Raw genomic sequence first — 15974 nt, 5'->3', positions numbered from 1 at the left:
AAACAATCTTTTTACTGTTGTCAATAATGAAAGCCAAAAAAAACTCAAAGCACCCCACCGAAAATACCTAACATCTAAACTTGGAGTATTTGCATTTTTATTCCATGTATGTGAAAAAAGTGAGCAATGCTTCTTTGGGGTATTTCCTTAAGGAAACACAGTACTTTTAATAAATGTATGGAATATTGCAGTATTCTCAATGGATTATTTTAAAAGTAGCCAAGGGGTACTGTTCATTCAGTAGAAGGGCTTCTCTTTATTAAACCTGACTGAAAGCTAGAAGCATAATACACTGTCTCCTTAACATAGTGGAAATTGCACTTAGATAATTTGCAACTATGATATAAAATGAACGAATGTGTAGGATTTTACATTTGCACCGTGGCAATGGATGTTTATCCCTGTCTGTAATCCCTGTAGCATTTCAGGATTGAAAACAGACGGTTTCTAGAGAGAGCTTTTTGTGCTTTTTTGGGTTTTGCTTTGTTTCTTTTTTTTGGGGAGGAGTTGGAGGGGGAAGAAAGGGGTATCTCAAACCTCTTTGGATTTTTTTTTGCAATGACCAAATCATTCAAAATCTGAACTCTACATATTTGGTGGGTAGTTTGTTTTGGCTTTGTATTTTTTTTTTTAGTTTGGAAAATCCCTGCACATTTTTTTTGAACAGTTCAAACTGTGGTGATGGGGTTTTTCAGGAGAAACAGAACTGAACTTCTTGTAGTGCTAGATTTAGCTTAGCAGGCTGTAGCTTACTGAGAGCTCAGCAGGGATGCTATGCTCTCCCGTAGTCCATTTTGGATGGCCCTGAGATCTTGCTCCAGCAGCTAGCAGCAGTACAACCAGTGATGGCAAAGGAGGAGAGAAGGGTCTCCCATGAGGGCTTGAGAGGACTTTAATCCCATCTTGTCCCCGTGATCCCCAGAGGCACAGAGACCTCGTAGTCCGGGTGCAGGGGGTTTTGTCAGGGACCCAGGGATGGTTCCTGGGCGGGGTTGGGGTACAGGAACCAATGGGGAGAACCTGAGGGAGTGGCCAGGACTAGCAGCAAGGAAAAGTGGGGGAGCAATAGGAAAAGCAATGGGTGAACAGATTGCCACATGAACTCTTATAAATGATTGATATAGAATAATATTTCTGAAGAAAGGGGAAGGATTAATATTAAGAGAAGGTGTAATGGCTCCAAGGTGTAGAAGCTTGTTTAGACACCACCTAGCAGATTTGAAGGAAATTCCTCGAGTATTTATAAAGTGGCAGACCTGACTGAGAGTCCTATTAGTTTAATAATTTCCATTAGGGAATTCCATTTATTTCTAGGAGAATAAAAAGAGGGTAAATTAATAAATTGTTCAAGAGAGTAAGTAGGGTGATTTGATGCTGAAGTACCTTTTGTCCTGACTCTTCGAGCTGCTATGCTCATATCTGATTTTAGCCAGAATCCTGCAGATTCTTTCGGATGGTAAACATGCATCTTTTTGCACAGGCCAGCACTAAGTACAGACTTAGAAATATTGCTTCTTAATTAGAATTCACATTTGTGAGCTTGGGGTCAGGCTACTTTTTGAAAAAATGCCTACATGTCAAATTTCAAAGCATGTGTTTAGCACTTGCAACCCAAGAGACTTATGGTCAGTTTTATGAACTCTTTTTCATTTTTCCTTAATATTAGTTTAACACACTAATGTTTAATCAAAGTTTGATATTTAAATATTAAACATTGTCATTTTCCTCTGGACACCTAAACCAATATTAAAACAGAGTAAACATGAGCCACTTGTTTAATTATTGTTAATGGTCTAGGCAAATTCCAAGACTGAAAAATTTAACAGAAATGTGAATCTATTTATTTTTTGTTATTTTTACCATGTGAACTTAAAATATTCTGAGCTGCTGTAGCCTTCTTCCGTAGATAATTCCTTTACACTGGAGAGATGTTTGATGTCAGAATGAAAACTGTGCTGAGTTTTTGATGACTCAGTCAAAGAAGGTCTCCTTCCTAGTATAGACAGGAGTTAAAAGTCAGTGGTGAGAAGCATATTTTCAATTTGGAATATATATCCCCAAGTATTCTGGGATAAATTTTTTAGGACATATATTCCTGCCCTACATCTAATATGAGACTTTCACATTATAGGTTAGTCCTCAAAAGCATCCAAAATATTACAGAAAATTAGTCTTAAAAATTTGTACTTCCATGCTATATATATGTGTGTGTGTATGTGTATTAAAGGCCATATGTAATGACATGGATTTACTGGATTTTTTACATTTTGGGGGGAAATAAAACCCAAACAAACAAGCCAAAAAAAAAAAAAGAAAAAGAAAAAGAAAAAGTAGCGAAGGAAAAAAAAAAATCAAACCAAGCTTGGTTTTCAGTGGTGGATCAAATCCAGATGACAGTCAAAAAAAAACAAAAAAGGAAAAAAAAAAAGGTGGGTAGTTAGGGGAAGACCTTGCCAGTGGGACTGACCAGTCTGTTAAACAGGGTTAAATTAATTTATTTAACCTTGATCTCTCAGTTTGCTCACAGACCTAGTTAAATTGGTGGCTGGGCTGGTTCACCATACTTCCTTCAGGCTTCACAGAAGGAGCAATTAAACTTTTTTTTGTGTTGTCACTGCTGGAAGCAGTAGACACTGTGCCACAAGGTGCTTGGCTGCATGGCAGAACTTGTACCTACCCGCCTGAAGAAATAAAACCTATTTCTGAAATATAAATTCAGAGGCCAGTGGATTTATTGGCTGCAGCTGTGAAGGTGAGTGGCTAAAAGCAGGAGCAGTAATCATGGCCATTCAGCTGTGAAGATGCCAAAAGAATCCACCAACAATATATACAAAATAAAAAAAATTTCATCAAGATTTTTGCTGTGTTCTAGGGTTGGGTTCTATTGCTGTTAGTGTTTTATTTCTGATAATGAAAGCTGTATTTAGTGTCCAATTTTTAGACCAAGCCAGGTGTCCTGACATTTATCATAAGTAAACAGGAATGCGTGGAGGAAATTTTTGATGACTCCTTTGTTTCTCCTGACAGAAACAGCAAGTTCTCCACTAATGGCAAGACGTTCAAGATAGAATACGCACAGTGGCATTAATTGTTGCAGTATGTGAAAAACTAGGCGGACTGTTGTACTTGTGCCATGCTTCAAAGGCATAATCTTTTCTTACATAATATTTAATGCATCATTTTGTTATAAATTCCACGGATATTTGTTCAGCACTTGCCATACACAGAGAGGTTTGCCTGAGTTCCTGACAAATCTCTGTTGCTTTATAGAAATCTTTAAAGAACTTTAGCCCAAAGGGATTTGTAATGTGTGCTGCCAGATTTTGTCATTTTACTGTATCAATGTTCTTGATAGATGAACTGTTCCCTGTTACTCTACTTCTAGGGAGCATTGCTCCTTTCAGCTATGTTGTTAATGAAGGTGAGGAATCTCTTCCTACACATCTTTATTGATTCTCAAGCTTTTGAATGGAGGAACAGAGTCCTGACTTTTGATTTCTTTTTGGTTTTAGAACAAACAATTAAGAAGCATTGAGTTGCTGATCAAAAGGGATCAAACTTAGATGATGATGCAAATGATGAGTCAGAAGAGGTTTTAAATGCAATGCCAATAAATATGATCCCAAACCATACCTACTCAGCTATTTCTCAATCTGTATGTATTTGCTACCCAAAGCCATTAAGCAATTTGTTTGCGATGAAGATGGTTAAGCCAAATGCCTGAAACAGTATTACTGTGCTAGTCATGCCAATATTCCTTGGTGTACAGAGACAGACAGTTTCCTGAGGCTGTGGCTTGTTGATAGGTGTGTAAAGACCTACAAGTCAAGAAGAAATTGAGAGGATGTTCAAGGATCTTCCTGTTTTTGTGGATTGTGAGGGAAAGGATAAATACCGAATAAGAAGCTGTACAAGTCTAGCAGTAAGAGACAAGAGGCTTTTTCAGCCATGTGACAAACATTTGCTTCATTCATGCATCATAAATCTGCAGCTTGTTGTCAGTTTTTCCTTAGTCTTCCAGTACAGAGCCCTTGAGCATACCCACACTACTTGTTCTTGGAAATATATTGCAATGATAACTGTGATTCAGTTCGAGGTAAATAGAAGAGGGAGGGACTTCTAATTTGTAGTGGCTAGATAAGTACTGTTCATGAGCTTGCATTTATTTGCTTTTTTCAAAGATTTTCTTTTCCCCCCAGGGTTCTACCCTTTGTGTGCTGCTTTTCATTTAAAACCAGATAGAGCTGATGCCTTTTCCTGGTCTTAAAATCAAGAGGCATACACGGTTAGAAGGGAAAAGGGATTTTACCTTGGCATTTATTCTTAAGGATCCTTAGGTGTACACGTCCAGGTCATATGCATCGAGATGCACCCCACCGAGTCTTTCCCTGTGTCTCTGTGTCTCTCCTCTCGTGTGTTCCCGTGTGTGTGTGTGTGTGTCCCCCCAACATTGGGTATAACATTATAGGCTTTTCTAATTAGCATATCTATCAAAGATTCCCCAATGAGAGGTTCAAGTGAGCCCTCCCTCCCCAAGGAACCTTCCCCTGGATGGTTCTATCTCGGTTTACAGAATATGTTCTGGAGAGGACCTTGGGGTCTGGGGCACACTGATCCCTAGCTATGAAGCTTCTAAGATGTTTAGTCTCTTAGCTTAACAAACAAGTCCAAGAATGTAGGCAAAAAGCACTAGGAATACAGAAGCTGTAAAAAGGTGTAACAAGGGTATAAAAGAAAAGGCAAAAATCTTCATGGCATCAGAGCCAATTACATTGCAGGGAGTTTATGAAGAACAGTTCTTGAGGACTGATTTTCTCCTGTCTTTCTTTAACACAGAGTAACACCAAAACACTAAGAGATCAAAGCGGTAGAATTTACATTTCCAAAGTGTAAAAAACAAACAAACAAACTAGTAATTTATTAAGAGAGATGCCTATTGCAGAGACTGGGACTTGTCCTGGAGGGACTTTACCTTAGATTATTCCTTAAAATGACATTTCAACACATCTGGCAGGTGAGTTGGTGGATGGCTGACACCTGTGAGAGGGGTGTTGTTTTCTCCCTGTATTGGGTTTATGTGGCAAGGTTTTGATAGTGGGGGCAGCTTCAGTGAGAAGCTTTCCCTATGTCCAGTAGAGCCAAGGCCAGCCGGCTCCAGGATGGACTCACTGCTGATCAAAGCCAAACACATCAGTGATGGTGGTAACACCTCTGTGATAACATATTTAAGAAGGGTAAAAAGTTACTGTGTTGCAGTCTGTAGTGCAGACCGTGGTGAGGCAGCTGTGCCCCTGAAGCCCACAGAGAACCCCATGCCAGAGTAGGTGGATGCCCAAAGGAGGCTGTGACCCTGTGCTGGAGCTGGCTCCTGGCATGATCTGTGGACCTATGGAGAGACAGGAGCCCATGCTGGAGCGGGTTTGCTGGCAGGATATGTGAGCCCACGAGGGACCCATGCTGGCAACCTGTTCTGAAGGACTTCACTCTGTGGAAATGACCCATGCTGGAGCAGGTGCTGAAAAGCTGCATCCTGTGGGAAGAACTCCCACAGGAGAATTTCACGGAGGACTGTCTCCTGTGGGAGGGATACCATGCTGGATTCAGGGGAAGAGTGGGAGGTGTTCTCTGCCTGAGGGGGAAGGACTTGATCCCCATTCCTTGTCCCCGGTACTGCAGGGGGGAGGAGGTATAGATAAGGGTATAAAGTTAAGTCCAGGAAGGAGGGACGTGTGAGAGGAAGATGTCACTAAGATTTGGGTTTACTTCTCATTACCCAACTCTCATTTGATTGGTAATGAATTTGGTTAATTCCCCCAACTCTAGTCTGTTCTTCCTGTGACAATAATTGCTGAGTGACCTCTTGCTGTCCTTATCTTGACCCATGAGCTTTTCATTATATTTTTTTTCACCTGTCCAGATGAAGAGGGGAGCGATAGAGCGGCTTTTGTGGGCACCTGACGTCCAGACAGTGTCAAGCCACCACACACTCCCATTTTTTTGATTTGGAAGTGCTTAGCTTTCCTCCAAATTCTGCCCACTAGACAGCTAGAATTACTGCTGTGCTAAAGTCCAGTTGCACTTTCTTTGTCACAGACATTTTGAGTTGTCACTTGGTAATTCTCATTGACTTCCCAAAGAACACATTTGCAATAAACAGTCAATTTAGGTACTTGACAATTATTTGATTGGTTATTGTTTCGATCAGATCACATATTGCATGTCACATGAAATTGAAAAGATTTCATAAGTACCTGTTCCAAATTGTGGGTTTATGAGTGAAATTTAGATCTAAAATATTTTTAACCATAACTTTTTTGTTTTCTGTAGTTGTGTTTCTTCTTTTTCTTTTCTCTTTTTTTGTTTATGGGATGGGACTCTTTTTGTTAGAATTATTTTTAATTCCCATTAAATACACAGGATTTAAATATAAATTGGAAATAGAGATTAGATTCTTGTTTATGAATATTAGGGAATCTCAGATGAGGACAACCAGAATTTTTTTTCTGTTACATTATTTTTTTAGCTTTTCTTTTATTTAACTCTATATTTCTAATTGCCAGATAGCATTATTTGTGATGATAAGTGATGAAGACAGTGAGTCCCACTAGTGGCCATTACCTGCAGGTGGTGCCCAGTTCACATTCTAATCCTTTACTAGCAAGTGATGATTTCTGTTCATTTAAGTAAAATTGCTGTTGTATTTCAAACTTTGTATTCCAGTAAGATATGCTCCTTTAGAGAATGTTTAGAATAAGATTTACAAAATCTTGAGTTTTAAAAATAAAGAGAGAAGCTTTTAAAGTTTCTTTTAAAGCAACTCTTTGAAGAGGGAAAGCGAACTACACACACATCAAGAAAGCAGAGTATGATAGACATCAAGAAAAACATAGAATATTTATCTCTTTATTTTATCAGATAGTTTGAAAATGTCATATAAAGGCTATGTTGTTCTTTTCATATTACCTAGAAAATCTCAGCATTGCCTAGGCTGCAGAAAGAAAATATTCATGGATTGCTACATTGTAGTCACAGTTCCTCTCATTTCCCAAAATGCACAGCTGCTGTGTCATTTTAAGATTTAGAAATCACTGCATTTATGTTTTAATGATCAGTGGCAGCTCTTGATCTGAGTCATTAATGAGATTTTGACTACATCTGCATTTAAACCTTGTATATTCCGCAAGAGACAGAGTATGCTTGGAAAATGAGATTTCTGTCATGGTAATAATAAGTTTTACATGCTCAAGCTGAGAGGATTGACTCTTGTAAATCCTTTGCTCTACCCTGTGGAAGGTTACACGGTACAAACTTTCTGTTAAATGAGGAGGGGCAGAGGAAGTGTTCTTGCTACTATTTCCAATAGAGCCCTTTGTTCTGCAAGCACATAGGAAATGGCCTCTATGTGAAGGGACCTCTCACTTCTATGTTGAGAGTAAAGTAGTAGGAAAGTCCCCTCAAAGTGAAATGTGATTTCGTACCTCACTCATTTATTAAGATGCTTTTACTGTCTTTGAGGGCAGCAGAGTACCTTCCTTGAGAATGACACATTGAGTGCATGAGGTGTCACTTGGGGGATGTTTAATATATTGTCATAGATATTTGGGTATAGTTAAACTGCTCTTAAAAATAGCAAATAATGGCCTTCCCAAAAAAATGCCTGATTTGTAATTCTGTTTCTTAAAATCTTTCGTTATAATTGTTTTTGTATTATAAATTTTTAAGTTTATGAGTATCGGTGGGTTTCTTAATCAGTAATAACTTGCTTACAGGTTAGAGGAAGTATAAATATTTTTCACACTAGAGTGAATTTCTAACAGGGTTTGCCTTCTTCCGTGCTGCTTTCTCTGATGTATGCATTTCATTAGCCTTTCCATACTTTAACTCAGAGACTTGTTCTGTTTACTTCAGATTCTTGTGAAGTTGCTCTGGTTAATTTCTCTTCATGGCTAAATTTCAATTATCTATACAACAAAAAGACAGAATTTTCCAAATTAGAAGTTGATGAATATGTCCAAAAAATGCAGAATGAACCTCAATAAAGTTTTCTTGTAAAAGTGTTACAATATATTTAGACCTGTTGAAAAAGAAGTTGTTATAGGTGCCTCACTGATTCCTTTATAAAGCCACACCTTTTTCAGGGTATCATTAAATATAGTCTAAATAGGCCAACAGCTGTTGCAAAGCCAAAGTACTGCCCATTAGGACACATGAGAAGTAGCTTGGAAGAGATATAGATGGTTTGCAGAATGTTGGGACCAACCTAGCATTTCAAATACCTCACTTGAATGAAAACTAAATTTGTAAATTGACCAAGACATTGGTAGAAAAGTGGCACGCAACAAAGCAACAACTCAACCAAAATGCTAGTTTTCTTTTGGACAACATCCACCTGCTACTGATTTCTGTTAAGGCCAAGAGTCACAATCCTAAGCACTGTTTTAGAAAAAATTGTTGAAAGTGTACAAAGTTATGAATAAAGGTTGTTCTGTAGTCTATTCATTATTTGGAGTTAACTGTATGGAAATTTGGTTGGCACGAACAATTTAGTAAGAGATGCTACTTCTAATTTGGCCACATAATTAAGGAGAGTGAGAGATAATGTTAAGGTTGACAAGATCAATAATTTCTTTTTGTTATCTCTGTCAAAAATTGTCCATTGTTGATTATTTCTCAACTCCATTTGTCCTATACAAATCTTCAATTTGGCAAAATGTCAGCTCTCAGTTCTTCAGCCATCATCTCGTTTACCACAGAGAGTTTATCCTTTGGCTTTTGACTTACTATGTGGCAATTGCAGCCTCTGTTAGCACTTGGGAATTGCAGAACTTAATAACTAATGAGAATTATATAATTTTACACAAATAGCTACAATTCTAACAGATTAATTCACTTGGAATACTTATGACTACATGATTCTGAGTCTCGGTTCTTTTAGAGCTTGAGTGGAGGACAGAATATCCATACCCCTAATATACCTTCCCTGCTCATCCAGATGTTGAAAAAAGTCAGACTTTAACACGTTTAGGACTCTCCTTCATCCCATGTCAGAACTTTGCAGAATCAGAATCATTTAGGTGTGAAAAATCCTTTAAGATCATTGAGTTCAACTGTTAACCCAGCACTGCCAAGTCCATCACTAAGACATGTCTATAAGTGCCACAACTGAAAATCTTAAATAACTTCAGGAATGGTGACTCAACAACTTCCCTGGGCAGCCTGTTTAAATACTTGACAACCCTTTCTCTGAGAAATTTTCCTAGTATCCAGTCTAAACCTCCCCTAGCACAATTTGGGGCCATTTCCTCTTATCCTATCACTTTTTTACTTGGGAGAAAAGAACAGCCCCCACCTGGCTACAGCATCCTCTCAGGTAGTTGTAGGGAGTGATAAGGTCACCTCTGAACCTCCTTTTTACCAGGCTAAACAACCTTAGTACCATCAGCTGCTCCTTGTAAGACTTGGACTCCAGACTCTTCACCAGATTTTTTGCCCTTCTCTGGACACCCTCCAGCACTTCAATGTCCTTGGAATGAGGCCCAAAACTGAACATGTGATTTGATGTGCGGCCTCACCAGTGCGGAGTACAGGCGGAAATCACTGCCCTGGTCCTGCTGGCCACACTATTGCTGATACAGGCCAGGATGCCATCAGCCTTCTTGACCACCTGGGCACATGCTGGATCATGTCCAGCTGGCTGTCAAACAGCACCCCCAGATCCTTTTCTGCTAGGCAGCTTTCCAGCCATTTATCCCCAAAACAATAGTGCTGAATGAGATTGTTGTGACCAAAGTGCAGAACCTGGCATTTTGCCATATTTAACCTCATTCAGTTTACCTCAGCCTATTGATCCAGCCTTTCTAGATCCCTCTGCTGAGCCTTCCTACCCTCGAGCAGGCAATGCTCCCACTCACCTTGGTATCATCTGCAAACTTACTAAAAATGTGACAGTAATGTCCACTTTCATCCATCTCTGGAGAAATAATTATCTGCTTTGTTCTTTGAGATCTTTTGGAAGAAATGAATGAGCTGGAAAAAACAATGTTCTTATGTCTGAACACTGACAGTTTTGGAGATTAGGAGGGAAATGAAGAAGAATAGTTCAGGAGAGAGCTCTGGTTACCATGAACTGAAAATCCAGTGAATTCCATGAACTTAGGAAAAGTATGATCCAGAATGTCTATCTTTGCAGTGGTTTATAGAAGTCTTATTGGCTCAGAGATTGCTTTGCATTTTCATAATTCCTCTTGCTAGAAATTTTAATCTTAGGAGAAACAAAACCCCAAGATATTTTATGTAATAATCGTCCACTGCATAGCATAAGATGACCACTTTATAATGCCCCTTATAAACTTAGAACTTCCCCTTATAAACTTCCAAAAATGATCATCCTGGAAAATGTAAAAGGACAAAAAAATTAAATCTAAAAGGATGGGAAAAAAAAAAAAAGCTATACATGCATGAACTACTGGCTAAGAACAAAATCAACAATTTCGGGCCTCATCCTACAAACACCTTACTTAAGTAAGTAATTACTTCCTTATATGTAAGTAGTGAATATCATGGGATTAATTATGTGGATAAAGGTTGCACACCTGGACCCTTGTTCACTGTGGAATCCTGAATAGAGGCTGATTTTGATATATGAGTAGTTTTTTGGAAGCCATTACAAATCTGATATTACCTATATTTTAATACTGGAAAATTTTAATGCGGACAAAGGAAATAGTAACAGATTAGATTTTATGCAGATTCTATCCAGAGATAAATTTATGCTAGAACAATAGAAGCAGAGAATTATCTTTGATATTGATGGGACCCTGTAGTTTATTTTGGGATTTCTTTTTTTAAAGGCATAGATGCATAAACCATATCATATACTTATGTCAAGAACAAGTAATATTTATAACTATACTTAGACATTAGTTATGTTTATACTTAATATTAAGTATGCTTAAGCTTTTCTAATTGCTTAACTATTTTCATGGAAATGTGCCTTATGTCCTCATGAAAACTACAAAATAAAAAAAGCTGTACTTTGCCATTGGTGTCTTCCAATCACACCATTCCTGACTGAAATGTCTGAGAAAAAAAAGGAGCTTTTCAGCCTTAGGAAAGCCAATTCAGAACCATTAAGCATAGCTCAATCTCTGCATTGAAGGGAAAAAAAAATCACTTTTGGATTGAGGATAAAGTGTGGTGTATGCGAAATCCCAAATAATGTGTAGAGAAAGCTACCAGCAAGCGAGTGAGTTCTGCATGGGACTGAATATGATTTTCTATGTAATATAGGTAAAGTTGTAATAAATTAGAGAGCATAAAACTTAGTAGGCCTTTGTTTTAAGAGGGTCTCTTAGTTTCACCTTTAGTCCTGAAACCTAACTTGTAATTGGGCAAGTGAAATTCCGGATTGAAAATGTTCATTTTTTAGAAGTGCTGAATGGGGTCTTACAACATTCTGCACGTTAATTTTTGTCTTTTAAAATAGGCACAAATTCTCTTTTCTGTTTTTGGAAGACATTTGCTGTAATGGAAGCAGATAGGATAGTATTCACTGGTACTTCTTCCAAAGCTCATTATCAAGTATACAGTGGCACAAAACAAAACCAAGTGCCCTACAGTGACATCAAACAAAACAAAGTGCCCTTTCTTTAACTAAGATTCTGAAATCTATCACATCCATATTTCATTCCATGCACATTTCTATCTAATCTAATTGGCTTAAATTTCCAAAATAAGAAGATTGTTTTAATGGTAAGAGAAGTGTATTTTCTATACCAGACACAATTCACAACAAAAGAACCCAGACCTAATATGAGATATAGGGAAAAAAAAGTAAAATATGTTGTTTGGCTTCAATATGCAAAACAGGAAGAGAGCATGCATTTGTGTACCATGAATGAGGTAATACGGGAAACCTAATTTCACATAACTATAATGAAATATATTATCTTTTATTTTAATAGTTGGGTGGCATTTATTTTTCTTTGCTAAGAAGGGGAAAGCATATTGTTAGAATAGTTTTCAGTAATTGTGTAAATTGTTCATATGAAAATGTTTCTTGACTTCAGGCCATGCTTTTTAACTGGTGACAAGATTTAGAACAGAGGACTTCAAAAGGAAGGCTGGGAAACTTGAAAAGGGAGCATAAACATCTAGGTGGAAACTTTTTGTTGCAAAATAATGAACATTTAGGTAAATCTGCTCTTCCTGATCAGGTGGTCTGCTACTTCTTTTCACAATATGAATTCTCAAGAAGGAAGATAAGTTAAAGCTGGGTGAGTTTTAGTAAAATAAAATGGCCAAAATATGGCTGAAAATATAGTATTTGTGCACTATTAGGGTATTTTTTTTTTCATGTATGTAGTACTTAAGATGAAAAAATACAATGTACAATTACCCTAGTAGATGCCTTTCAAATTAAAGGTATTTCCTTGTTACGTGGTGGTGGAATTGTAATCAATGACAATTAAGTCTTAAAAATTTAAAAGGTGAAGAGCAATAAACATACTAATTATTCTGAGTTCATGTTTGTATATACTCATAGATTGGAAACAACTCTCATATTCCTGTGAGACTAGTAGTATTCACACTTTTTATTTTCCCACATAATATAGGATCTATTTCTTCTAGGCTTTTAGAATTAAATTCCTTACTGTTGCTAACCAGCTCCTCCTCTTTTGCTATTGAATGTTGTACTACCATAGCATATTTATGCCTGAGTGTCCTCAGTACATGTCCTTTGGATTGGACTCAGCCTAAAACCAGTCTTGCAGACTAACTGTAAACTCTCAGGCATATCTAAACCATGTGGTGAGTGCAATGTGGATGTCCCAAAGGCAACACAAATATGTCATCTGCATGGTGCTTTGTAGCATTGTGTGTGATATACCAGCTCAATATGTGAGAGGTAGAACATAACCTTTTTTTGCTACTTTAATATTTTTATCCTGAAATAGAAAAAAAGATAAAATAATTATAGGACTATGTTTGGTTAGTGAGGCATGCATGTGAAACTTCAGGAAAACAGACAATACCAAAACAGTGTACTAATACATACAGTGCCAATTCATAGAATCATACAACAGCCCAGGTTGGAAGGCGCCTTCAAAGGTCTAGCCTTTTATGTGAAGGAGAACTTTGATGGGATAATCTGGCAACCTGCCACATTGCATTCCTTCAGTGATGGAAGCTGGGGAAGAGGAGACAAAACATAACACGTTTCTGTGTGGTAGCTAGCCGTATCTTAGCTCAGCTGGGGCTGCCTGTCTTCTTTCAGGTGTTATCCCTTGTCCAGATGTCTTCACTCTCTGCAGTGTCCGGTTTGTAAGCACTGTCTGAATTCAACTTCTCTTCAAGGCACGTACAGCTCCCCTGAGCTGGCCCTACAAGCACACCTGCTCTATGTGCCCCCACCCCCAATATCTTCACTTACTTTCTAGTTACCCCCAAATCCCCACAGAATTTAGCAGGTTTTTTGCTTGCTACATAGGCAGGTACTTAAAGGTTTTCTTCCTGCCTCTCTCCCCTCTGGCTTTGAGAATGTAATGACATTAGTAACAGTGGGAGGAAGACCTGTTTGAGAATGCTGCTCCTAATCTGTGATCCTGCTTCTATGAAGTATCTCTCACACTCTGTTTTTGATTCAGTTTTCACTTAACAGATCTGATCTGAGGAGAAGTTCTTTTATGCTTGTGCCTGTCACTGTTTACCTGCTCTGAAAATCTTCATATAGAAAAAAACTAGGTAAAGAAAATGCTAATGAATTAGAAAATAAATAGTATAAGAACAAAAATGGGAACAAGAATACTTTATCTCTGTGAGCAGCAAGGCAGGCAGAAGGGAGAAAAACGTGGTAAGTAAGCTGTGGAGAATAGGAAGTTTAAAAAGTAAAGTGCCTCTATTTTAGAGACATTGCAAGTTTTCCAGCTGCAGGATGTGTAGCAAGATGTCAATAGCATAGCTGGAGGTTAAGATAGGGCTGGAAGGCAATTGGGGCACACAGAATCAGTTGTATAGCTGTCACAGGAAAAATGTATTTGGTTCTTCATCTAGAAGTTTCACTGTTGCTCCAAACACATGCACAATGCTATATAGCTTACAGCAGTGGTTATACTAATTGACAATGGGTGACAAATCCAGTTGGCTAACTGGAATGGAGTGGAATACAACAGAGCATAAGACAATTCCCTTCTGCAAAAGGGAAGCCCAAAGTCCTAATACTAAGATTTCATAGGAGATACTAAGATACTGGGGTAGTACTGGGATAATAGGAATTAGAACAGAATAGTGATTCATTATTACACAGCCTCTCTCCAAGACTGCCCAGATGTCTCAAGAAAAAATGCCAACATAACAAGCAAAGAAATGAACAAAATAATCAAACAGCCAGAGATGGGAAAATCCACTTAGAGGGAACTTTTCTCCAAATTCTTTTAAGAAATTATTGTCTTTTAAATCATGAAATATGGCACATAACCTCTCTTTCAAAATCTTTTAACAGTTAGTCAGCATAAGATTCCCAAGAATATCAAGAGTTGTAAGTGCCAAATCCTTCTTTGAATCTTGGTAAGGTCTTGACATCAGTGACATCCTGTGGCATTGAGTTCCATAATCTAATTATGCGCTGCATTAAAAAATATGCTCTTTTATCAGATTAGGAGCTGCTGCTTTTCACTTTCACTTAGTGTCCTTTTGTTCTTGAATTATGAGATGCAGGACTACAGAAGCTCCTGATCTATTTTCTCTTTGCCACTTACCATTTTTATACTTTCATCTTTTTTTTTTTTCCCCTAAGCTTAACAATTCCAGTTTTTTCAGTTTTTTCAGTCTTTTCATATGAAGGCTCCTCTGTATGCCTAATTATCACAATCACTCTTTTCTGAATACCTTCTAATTCAGTAATATCTTTTTGTGATGGGGTTACCAGTACTTCACACTATTCCAGAGAAGAGAAAATTATTGATTCATATAATGACATATTTTCTTTCTTTCTTATTCCCCACCTAATTTCTTATGCATCTGAACATTTTATGTGCTTTTTTGACTGCAGCTGCTTATCAAGCAGGGCTCTTCATTGAGCTGTCTGCAGTGAGACCCAGGTGTTTTTCCTAAGATGGTGCTAGTAATTGAGTTCTCTGATAAAACAAATTATCTGTTACAAGTTTAGGTTTCTTTGGGGTTTTTTTTTTGTGGTTTGTTTGGTTGGTTGGTTGGTTTGGTTTGGTTTTTTGATTTTTTTTTAGTTTGATTGTTTGTTTTCCCAATAGGCCTTATTTTGCATTTAAATAAATTATTTTCACCCCTTTTAAGATGGCCACCCATCTCCCTTGGTCAATTATCTCTCAAGTTTCCTGTCTTATTCAGACTTGGTTAACAGGACTTTCTTATTACCTGTAAATTTTGCTAAATTGCTGTTCACTTATTTTTTTTAACAGTAATTAATATATTTTGAACACTTGGTCCTTGTATGGTGCCTTGAAGCACCCTGCTGTTGGAGGTTTTGCTGTAATGAAAATTGACAATATATATGCTTTTTTTTTTTTTTTTTTTAAATCTTTGAGAAAAGTTTTGCTTTGTTTTGCATCCTATCCCAAAATTACTTAGTCTTTGACTGAGGTGGAGGCTGAATCTCTTGAGAGGAGCATTGTTCTTGCCACATTTATTCAATTACTCTAACAAGGTTAAGGGCCAAGTTGCCTTCACAATTAAAGCTAAATATTTGAGAGACAACGATCTTGTTTGTAACCACAACCATGGAAATTCAGGACAGAGGATGGAAAAGTAATTAATTCATTATGTTGGGCAGACACATTCAAAACCAAGCTGGGAGCAAGCTTTAATGTAACAGTTCTTAGCATTGTCTTGGTGATAATCCTTAAAAGCAGGAATATAATCAGTCCAAATAGGCAGCAGTATATGAGTCTACTTCTTACAGCTAAGACTTTGTGTGAAAATAAGGAAAAAGCAAACTAGTT

The 15974-nt window shown here is 37.6% G+C and overlaps 1 protein-coding gene across 8 annotated transcripts in view; it reads left to right on the top strand.

The window, feature by feature from the left end:
- PCDH9 (protocadherin 9) overlaps window positions 1–15974 on the top strand; it is a 683529-nt gene that overhangs the window by 162662 nt on the left and 504893 nt on the right. The window lies entirely within an intron of this gene.

The sequence above is a fragment of the Corvus moneduloides genome, chromosome 2 (genome assembly GCF_009650955.1).
Source record: "Corvus moneduloides isolate bCorMon1 chromosome 2, bCorMon1.pri, whole genome shotgun sequence".
NCBI classification, from domain to species: Eukaryota; Metazoa; Chordata; class Aves; order Passeriformes; family Corvidae; genus Corvus; species Corvus moneduloides.
This window is presented reverse-complemented; position numbering and strand designations above follow the sequence as displayed.